Here is a 10875-nt window from a genome sequence, read left to right as displayed (position 1 = left end):
ACACATAGGGAAACTGAGGCTGAGAGATGTTTAACAAAGTGGTTAGAAATTAAGAACTAGCTTATTGGAACAGGATTCCAGATTCAGGATTTTATATTTATCTCTTATGAAATTTATCTTACTGGATTCCATCCATCCCTCTACTGTGTCAAAATTTTTTAGAGATACTGATTTGATCTAAAGTATTTTTATACTTGCTTCTTTTTTACAACTGCAAGTCTTAGGAGAAAGGTTTCCATGTATTCAAGTTACCAACATATTACATTGCATAGAATAAGGCCTAGGAAAGAGTTATCCACAAACCACCCAAAACCTCTCTCCAGACGCCATCAATTCACTCATCAGACCATATCTACCCAGTCATTCAACCTCTGATACACTGTCTAATCTGCACCATATTTCTTCATTTTGTCCACAGGAATACCATAAGTGTGTTAAGTGTTCTACTGAAATATATATTTGTGACCCCATCTCAAACTTAACGACCCTATCAAGAAAGAATATCATATTAGTGTGAAATAATTTAGAAAGGGTAAACCTATCTTGGATCTTAGTGATTACTATTTCTGCTTCTAAGTATTTAATATGTTTTCAGAAACAAAACACTAAATTATGTGTTAAGTTGTTTTCATACTGATGGTACTACATTCTTATTCATGTAATTGGAGGCAGCCCTTTCTGCATCATCGAAATGCAATTTGAGTTCCAGTGTCTTCCCACTCAGTCTGCTGGGTTGGTTTTGAGTCTTCTGAGTTGATTTTGGTCAGGCAGCGTGACAGACAGTATGTTGCTTTTTATAATCCATGCTTGTGATCTTGGCTCTTGGGTATCTTTAAGATTGACAGTATAATTTTAGAGTTTTGTTTGCATTTCCTATTTGGTTAAGCTTATAGTTTCACTTTTTTCCTTAATTGAATTACCCATCGCTGTAAGTGAATTGCCTTCTCTTGAGAGTCATCCAGAAGCTTTTGATAGATAGATGCTTGGCACCTGAGTAATAATCCTTTAGGACCACAAATCTGTCATATAATCTTTCCTGGCTTTGAAAGGCCAATAGATTTGGCAGTTTCCTACTACCTTGGATTTCACTGTTTGCCATTTAATAGTCGTTCTTTGTATAAAATGATGTTTTCTTTCAGTTCTGTATTACAGTGTTGTTTCTTTTAAACTTTTAAAGCAACATTACAGATTCAAACTTAATTCAAGCATTGAATCCCACCACATACGACGGTATTACAACTCACAAAGATAATGACCACTAAGAAAGGTAGGAAATGGGGCATATTCTTTTTTAATATTGCTTTTGAAGGAACACCCAGATTTCAAGTATATCAAAATATGAAAAATATCTAACTTTAACAGTTGAAGAGAGACAATAGTTATGCTAATTATTGTGGAGTTTAGGCTATAAACTGTGCCCATATTTCAAAGCAATACAAAATGGAGAATTTTCAAGTGTTTTTCTGTCCTCCATTCCCTATCTACAACCTATAACAGAAGATAAAGTTGTTTGATTAGGAAGTGACAAAGTGATTAGGAAGTGAAATGCTTTGTATCACATACTCTATATTTTTTAACTGAATCCCAAATTTTCCCACGTATTTTTGTAAATCTGGTGTCCTATTCCAATTAGATTTATCTTAAATATATCTGTATGGTTATTACCCCTCTGAGAGATACAAAAGGTCACTTTCCTTTTCTAAAATACAGAATTATTCAACAGAGCTTAATAACTGCACTGCTAATGTAATTCTTACTATACCTCTGAGAGAAAATGCTGCTTGAGATAGATTTGGGCCAACTTTCATTTGTAATGTTAATGTATTTTGCCTGAGAAAGCCTCAGCTGTGTCACTTCGCCACAGGCTGACCAGAGCCTAATGAGGTTTTGGTCCTGAAGTGGAGAAAGACACATTCTCATTTTTCATCTCAGTTCAGAAATAAAAATTACATTAGCCATTTGTAGTATGCCTATTAGTATTCCTTTGATAATTTTATGATCCTTAGCATTTTTAAATAGACCTTGAATATTGATACCATAAATCCTAATTGGCATTTAATGATTCTTTTTCTTATTAGCAAAATGAGTTGACCTAAGAAATTTATAGAGATGTTCTGTTAAATGACTATCATAACCTAAAAAAAAAAGATAAAATGACTGAAACTGAGCAAGAACCAGCCCAGTTCTCTCTTTAAAATATTAGGGAAATATTAGTTCCTAAATACTATGTCCTTAGAGTTATGATTCAGGCTTGAATCTTAACTCATGGAAGGAAATACCAAGATGTTGCTCCAAATCGATTTAGAGAATGTTGGTTTTTTTTTTTTTTAAAGATTTTATTTATTTATTCATGATAGAGAGAGAGAGAGAGAGAGGGAGATTGGCAGAGACACAGGCAGAGACCCAGGCAGAGGGAGAAGCAGGCTCCAAGCAGGGAGCCCGACGCAGGACTCCATCCCGGGTCTCCAGGATCAGGCCCTGGGCGGAAGGAGGCGCTAAACCGCTCAGCCACCCGGGCTGCCCTTCAGGGTTTCTGATGATGGCAGAATGTTGTTCACATTATAACTTTCTTTTTTTTTTTTTTTTTTTTTTCACATTATAACTTTCTAACACTGCTTAGAAAAAAAAAATTTCTAGGGCAGCCCAGGTGGCTCAGCGGTTTAGCGCCACCTTCAGCCTGGGGCCTGATCCTGGAGACCCGGGATGGAGTCCCGCGTCGGGCTCCCTGCATGGAGCCTGCTTCTCCCTCTGCCTGTGTCTCTGCCTCTCTCTCTCTCTCTCTCTCTCATAAATAAATAAAATCTTTTTTGAAAAAAGAAACCCTGAATAAAATAAAATATCCATATTTTGCTTGCCTCATACTCCCATACTTCATCCATCCTTATTCATGCCTATTTATAATTACAAGAGATTAACTGAGTAAGTCTTGATACCACTATCCGCCTCTCATAAATAACATATTTTAAACTATATAAAACCAAGAGGTGTATGTATCTATTAATAACTCAGGCCCCCTACTAATTTAAGTTCAAATTGCTTGGCCTAGAATTCATGGCCCTTCTTATCATTAACCATTTCCTTAAAATCACTATGATCCATTGAAGCATATAGTTATCTAAAGCCATTCCATGCTTTTTTATCTCTACACCTGTGTTCATGCTCTTTGATCCTTCTACCTAGAATGAACTGCCATTCATCCCCCTCTGTCTACCCTATCTACTAAGATACAATATCACCTTCTTTTTTGTTATTGTTAATTTATTTATTTGACAGAGAAAGAAAGAGAGCTCAATTACGTGGAGCAGCAGAAAGAGAGAGAAGGAGAAGCAAATTTCCTGCTGAATAGGGAGCCCAATGCCAGGCTCCATCCTAAGACCCTGGGATCATGACGCTAGCCAAAGGCAGATGCATAACCAACTGAGCCACCCAGGCACCCCAAAAAATCACCTTCTGTGCAGTGATTTGCTTCACTTCCCCAATTGGGTATGAGTAATTAGTTTATACCATCTTTATGAAATTTATCATTGTATCTGTAAATGGTATAAACAATCTTTGAAGCTCAGGGACCTTTCAGTATATTTACTGGTATCTTCTTCGGTGTAACACAGCACCTCACAGAATACTCAGTGAATATGTGTTAAAGACTGAATAACTGAATAAGTGTTTAGCCTGTGATCTTATATTTATACTATGTATTATTCATAAAGATATCCCCATTCTTTTCATACCTGTGCAACTTTATTATAGGAATAAGTTATTTTCAAAGACCCTAAGAAATCCATTTTCCAGTAACATGACACACTTGACACATGATCAACCCTCCTACTGAAAGTAATTAAAATAATTCTAAAAATTTTAAATATATCCCTATGTTAGCAAGAAAGTAAGGATCTCAGACACCAAAAACTAAGTGAATACAGGAATCCAGAGAGGTAACCTGAGCTTTGAATCTGGCTTTCACTTTAAGGACATTTGCCAATTAAGGTGAACTTGAGCTTCTATATTTATAGGTAACAGGAGATAAATCCTAAGAGGCACCTTACCAAGATGAGGAATATAATAGGAGATGCCTTAATAAATCAGGTACCCCAGAGTCCTAAACCCTCCAGGTATATGTGAACTAAAAATAAATCCAGGAGACAACAAGGAAAATTGCCTATTATAAAATGTGGCATTGGGTAGAAGGAAACATTAAATCCTCCCTTGGAATTTGTATCCACAAGCTGGCCTTCACTGGAGGTCATACTATCTGGGAATACCAAAAAAACAAAACAAAACAAAAAAGATCCTCAAGCAAGAAAATGTAAAGTGTTTCTATGTCAGTAGAGTTCCCCAATGTTTGGCAAAAGCAAATGCAAATAGTCACTGGAGGTATGAATTCCCAATACAGGACTTGAAAAATTTGAACAGATAAAATTCCAAAAACTAAGATTTTACAGTTAAAACTTGCAAGATGCATGAGGAACCATGCCACCTGGACTGGAAGATGGTAGAAGTGAAGACAGTAAATTTAGATGTGCAAAAACTTCAGATATTGCAATTAGAAGACAATATTAAATATACTTAATATGTTTTAAAAATTAAAAGAGCCCTAAAGATAAAAGGGGAAAATAGAAGAAAATATGTAAAGATTAAACTGGTTTTGGAGCACCTGGGTGGCTCAGGTCATGATCCCAGGGTCCTGGGATCTAGCCCTGCAACAGGCTCCCTGCTCAGCAGGGAGTCTGCTTGTCCCTCTCTCTCTCTGCCCTCCTCCCCGGACCCATAGCCCCACTTGTGCATGAGTGTGCTCTCTCACTCTCTCTCAAATAAATAGTAAATAAACACATACATACATACACATTTGTTTAAAAAGATTAAACTGGTTTTAAAAGAGACAATGAGAGAGAGGAAGGAGGGAGGAAGGAACTACATAGGACACTTCAAAATTAAAAACACTAAAGTTGGAATTAAAAACTCAATAAAGTTTTCCTTTTCCTTTTCCTTTTCCTTTTCCTTTTCCTTTTTCTTGTTCCAGCCCAATGATTCAGGCTTGATATTTTTTAATTAGCAAAATTTCTTCACCTGATCTGCCAACTACCACTGAACATCATACTTACATGCAGAAACTAACAAAGTTTATTAAAAGCATCCTTCCAACAGACTTATTATGTAAAAATGCTTTGTACATCTATACCTGTCACCATATCAATTTTAATAAGTTAAACATTGAAGTCATCGTTTTTCCTAAAACCAGAGTTATCTAACACCAAAATTTGTAGTTACACTTACCTTATTTTGCTTTCCATATTCATGTGTTTACCAAATACATTCAGCTCTTCCTCTGAAAGTTTCTCACGTTTTTGTTCTTTCCATTACCCTGTCACTGTCATGATTCAGAGCTTCATTTTCTTAAATGTGATAAGCTTCTAACTGGTCTCCCTGTCTCAAAGCTACCTTTTACACCCTTCCTATTTCCTGATCACCAGACCTAGATTAATCTACCTTAACCACACTTTAGTTTTCAATGAAAACATATTTAATCATAACCATAATAACATGTTAAAAGTGTTCTAAAAATGGGGAGTGACGTTTTAGTTATATGTCATAAAACTTGATATATGAAAGTACACCTCAATTTGGTGTATACTAATTTGTGAACCATATGAAAAAAATTATATTTCTAAAGTACACTATATATTAAGAAAATCATGTATAAAAAAGTGAAACACTTTTGAAGAGGTAGGAGACTATCTTTACAACCACAGAGTACAAAAGCTTTCTTAACTAGGACATAGTAAGTACAAACTATATAAGAAAAGATGGTAAGTTTTTTTTTTTTTTAATTTTTTTATTTATTTATGATAGTCACAGAGAGAGAGAGAGAGAGGCAGAGACATAGGCAGAGGGAGAAGCAGGCTCCATGCACCGGGAGCCTGATGTGGGATTCGATCCCGGGTCTCCAGGATCGCGCCCTGGGCCAAAGGCAGGCGCCAAACCGCTGCGCCACCCAGGGATCCCAAGATGGTAAGTTTGACTACATTAAAATTTAATGCTTGTGTTTACTAAAAAAAATCCATTAAAAACTGAGAAGATAAATCATAAACTGAAAGAAAATATTTGTCTCACAAATTACTGTCAAATGATTAGTGTCCAGAAAATATGTTTAAAAAGTTTTGTCCAAATCAATGATAAAAGACAAATAAACCCAATGGAAAATGGACAAAAATCTTGAAAAGTAATAGAAGTGGAAACATAAATGACAAAAAAGCCTAAGAAACCATGTGTAATCTCATTATTACTCAAGGATATGCAAGTTTAAACTACACTGGGGCACTTGGGTGGCTCAGTTCCTTAAGCATCTGCCTTCAGCTCATGACCCTGAGGTCCCGAGATCAAGCCCAGCATCATGCTCCCTGCTTAGCAGGGAGTTTGCTTCTCCCTCAGCTCTTCCCCCTACCCATGTACTCTCTCTCTCTCTCTCTCAATTCAATAAATAAAGCCTTAAAAATACATACATACATACATACATACATACATACATACATACTACACTGAGCTACCACATTGGCAAGAGTCAATTGACAAAAACAAATCTAAGATGTGGTTACAGAGCAAATAAAACTGTTATATGGCTGTTACATGACTATAGCATAACTAGTCCAATCATTATGTTGTATATCTGAAACTAGTGTAACACTGTATGCTAACTATACCTCAGTCAATCAAAACTGTTACATGGCTACTGGGAGTGTAAATTGGCACAACATTCACTCTGGAAAAACACTATGACATTATCCAATAAAGTTGATGCCCTTACTCTATGACCCAGCAATTATACTCCTAAGAATATATGTCCCCTACAGAAACACTTGCATATGTGCATTAGGATACTTGTAAAAGAATGTTCACACCAGAATTTGTTACAGCCAAAGCCTGGAAACAGCCCAAATGTCTGTCAACAACACAAAGGATAAACAAACTGTGGTCTATATATACAATGGAATTTCACATACAGCAGTAAAAACTAAACTACAGATTACACAGAACAACATAGATGAATATGAAGAACATAATATCAGACATAAATGCTGACCATAAAAGAATAAATAAGTAAATAAATGCTGACCATAGAGAATGTAAATAATATGATTCCAGTCATATAAAGCATAAAAGCATTTATGACATACATGGCTATTTTTCTATAAGCAATGTTGTTGGTTCTTCACAATCTGGAGGCAAGCAATCTAGCTAGGAATTTGAAAATAATTTTACTACATTATTACTTTCCTGGGAGTCAGCCAAAGAACTTCCATCAATCCTTTTCCAGAAATTGATGATATATAAATTAGAAAGGAAGAAAAAGAGAATGAGAGCATGAACGATAGAGTGAGAGGTACACATATTTTTTTGTGATGTCAAATCAATATGTTTCAATATGTCACCTTTCTTTCATCTTTTCTGTAGAGTTCAACTAAGCAATCTTTTATTTTACCTTGCATCACTTTATAAATTGTTCAAAATATCAACCATTTCTTGTTGGCAGTAATCGGTTAAATTTATGTCACTATTATAATGGAAAGCAATGAACCCTGTCCAAAGACTTGGTTTCTAGTTCCAGTTCCACAGTTCATCATGTGTCCTTCATTGGGCTTCAGTTTTCTTTTCTGTTAAAAGAGGGAAAATCATGCCTGCTTCTGAGCATCCTCATGAGAATTAAATAGTCAACATTTTTTTCAAGTGCCAGTGTGGTTCCCAACATACAACATGCATTTAACAAATATCAATCTCCTACTACTATCATTGGGCTACTTGACTATCTGAATCATTTAAAAATAATAATTGGGGTTCAGGGAGGCAAAATTGGCCTCAGAATGCACGCCACTTATTTGCTTTCATCTTATAATTACAAGGTCACCAAGTCTGTTGAAAATATGTTTGTGTCTGTTGCAACAAAAAAAGAGGTCATAGTAATTTCAAACTTACATTTTCTTTTCTTTAGCTATTAACATCATTACATGTTCAATAATTGCACTTATTTTATATAACAGTGCTTGACAATTTAATGACAATCATCATGTCTTGTCACTGTTTTCCTGTTTGTTTATATAGTTTTCTCATGACCCAGGTGCCTAGTCCTGATCCCACCCTCCTTTAGGTTGCCACTGATTGCCTAACATGCAATATCTTTCTTTATGCTTATTAAAGAATTAGCATGTTACTGGCATACCCAATTCCCTATATTGCTTCTGCCAATCCTCTTCTGTTACCTCAGCTGTTGAACATGGAGGAATGTTTGCAATCACTACCAGGGATCTAGGTACCTAATATTTGAACTCAGGAAACATGTTTTCTAATACACACACTATAATTTATACATCACTTCCAAGAGTTAAATATGCCCCTAATTTCAAAACAATAACAACAACAACAACCAACTAACCTGCAATGGAGCATTGGACTTAACCTATTACTAAGTGATTAAAAAGAATGAATCAAAAATGACTTTTGCCTGAACCAATTCTCTATATCCATGCATAGGAACTTTTGACTCTCTTCTCACCTTCATGATTGCTTAATACAATGACATGCAAAAGCTGATCATCAATAAATACTGTTGACCGACAGATTCTTATTTAAGTATATGACAGAGACAATAGGAAGACCATATTTCCCCACCCTCTGCATGTAGGTCAGACTGTATAATTAGTTTGGGCCAAAGAAATATGAATGGTGTTATACCTCACTTTCTGGCCTGACTCTTAAAACATCCCATGTGATGCTCAAAACTCTTTGTTAGTCAGCTGCTCAAATGGAGGGTATGCTCTGAAGGAGTCTGGAAGCCTTACTGAAAAGTAGAGCCACCAGATGGAAGGACCCTGGGTCCCTGACTCAATATGGGGGGTAGGTGGGGGGGTTGGAAAATCCCCAGGAGAACTAGCTGACCTACTTTGTTCTGTGATGTGAATAAGAAATGAAACTTTTTGTCTTAAGCCACTGAAACTTGGGAATTGTTTGTTACAGCAGCTAATGTTAATTACCCTCGACTAATAGCATGAATTACTTTACTACCTGACAGTTTACATGTCAAAATAAGATGCAAAACATAGCTGTGATATACTCCTAAAAGTAATTTGCCAATTCAGGTAAATACAGTCTTTAGAGTTGGAGAAAGAATAGCAAATAAAGGCTAAACCCAGCAGGAGAAGACAAATAATAAAGATTAGAACAGAAATCAATGAAATAGAAACCAAAAGAGCAGTAGGACAGATCAACAAAACTAAGAACTGGCTCTTTGAAAGAATTAATAAGATTGATAAACCCCTGGCCAGACTTATCAAAAAGTAAAGACAAAGGACCCAAATAAATAAAATTATGAATGAAAGAGGAGAGATCACAACCAATACCAAGGAAATACAAACAATTATAAGAACATATTATGAGCACTCATATGCCAACAAAATAGGTAATATGGAAAAAATTGATGCATTTCTAGAGATGTATAAACTATCAAACCTGAAACAGGAAGAAATAGAAAACCTGAACAGACCCATCACCAGCAAGGAAATTGAAGCAGTAATCAAAAACCTCCCAACAACAAGACTCCAGGGCCAGATGGCCTCCCAAGTGGAATTCTACCAAACATTTAAAGAAGAATTAACACCTATTTTTCTGAAGCTGTTTCAAAAAAGAGAAATGGAGGGAAATCTTCCAAACTCTTCCTATGAGGCCAGAATTACCTTGATCTCAAAACCAGACAAAGACTCCACCGAAAAGGAGTATTATAGACCAATATCCTTGATGAACATGGATGCAAAAATTCTCACCAAGATATTAGCCACTAGGACCCAACATTCATCATGACCAAGTGGGATTCATTCCTGGGATGCAAGAGTGGTTCAATATCCACAAACCAATCAATGTGATACACCACATTAATAAAAGAAAGAACAAGAACCATATGATCCTCTCAATAGAGAAAAAGCATTTGACAAAGTAGAGCATAAAGGGATAGAGGGAACATACCTCGATATTATAAAGGCCATCCATGAAATCCCACAGTGAATATCATTCTCAATGGGGAAAAACTGAGAGCTTTTCCCCTAAGGTCAGGAACACAGCAAGGATGTCCAGTCTCACTGCTGTTATTCAACATAGTACTAGAAGTCCTAGCATCAGTGATCAGACAACAAAAAGAAATAAAAGGCATCCAAAGCAGCAAAGAAGAAGTCAAACTCTCACCCTTCACAGATGACATGATACTTTATATGGAAAGCCCAAAAGACTTCACCCCAAAATTGCTAGAACTCATACAGGAATTCAGCAAAGTGGCAGGATATAAAATCAATGCACAGAAATAAGTTGCATTTCTGTACAGTAACAATGAGACAGAAGAAAGAAGAGAAATTAAGGAGTTAATCCCATTTACAATTATACGAAAACCATAAGATACCTAAGAATAAACCTAACCGAAGAGGCAAAAGATCTGTACTCAGAAAACTATAGAACACTCATGAAAGAAATTGAGTCAGACACAAAGAAATGGAAACACGTTCCATGCTCATGGGGTGGAAGAACAAATATTGTTAAAATGTCCATGCTACCTAGAGCAATCTGTACATTCAATGTAATCCCTGTCAAAATACCATCAACTTACTTCACAAAGTTATAACAAATAATCCTAAGATCTGTATGGAACCAGAAAAGACCCTGAATAGCCAGGGGAATACTGAAAAAGAAAACCAATGCCTGGGGCATCATAATGCCAGATTTCAAGATGTATTACAAAGCTATGATCATCAAGACAAGATGGTACTCTTGCAAAAACAGAATCATAGATCAATGGAACAGAATAGAAAACCCAGGAATGGGCCCTCAACTCTATGGTCAACTCAT

At 36.0% G+C, this 10875-nt stretch overlaps 1 long non-coding RNA gene across 1 annotated transcript in view; it reads right to left on the bottom strand.

The window, feature by feature from the left end:
- Positions 1-5874: 5874 nt before the first annotated feature.
- The window catches only part of LOC140609158 (uncharacterized), a 91386-nt gene continuing 86385 nt past the window's right edge, over positions 5875-10875 (bottom strand). The window contains exon 6 of the long non-coding RNA XR_012011102.1: positions 5875-7646. This is a non-coding gene — a long non-coding RNA (uncharacterized lncRNA). The remainder of the gene's footprint in view (positions 7647-10875) is intronic.

Source organism: Canis lupus, chromosome 18 (genome assembly GCF_048164855.1).
Source record: "Canis lupus baileyi chromosome 18, mCanLup2.hap1, whole genome shotgun sequence".
NCBI classification, from domain to species: Eukaryota; Metazoa; Chordata; class Mammalia; order Carnivora; family Canidae; genus Canis; species Canis lupus.
This window is presented reverse-complemented; position numbering and strand designations above follow the sequence as displayed.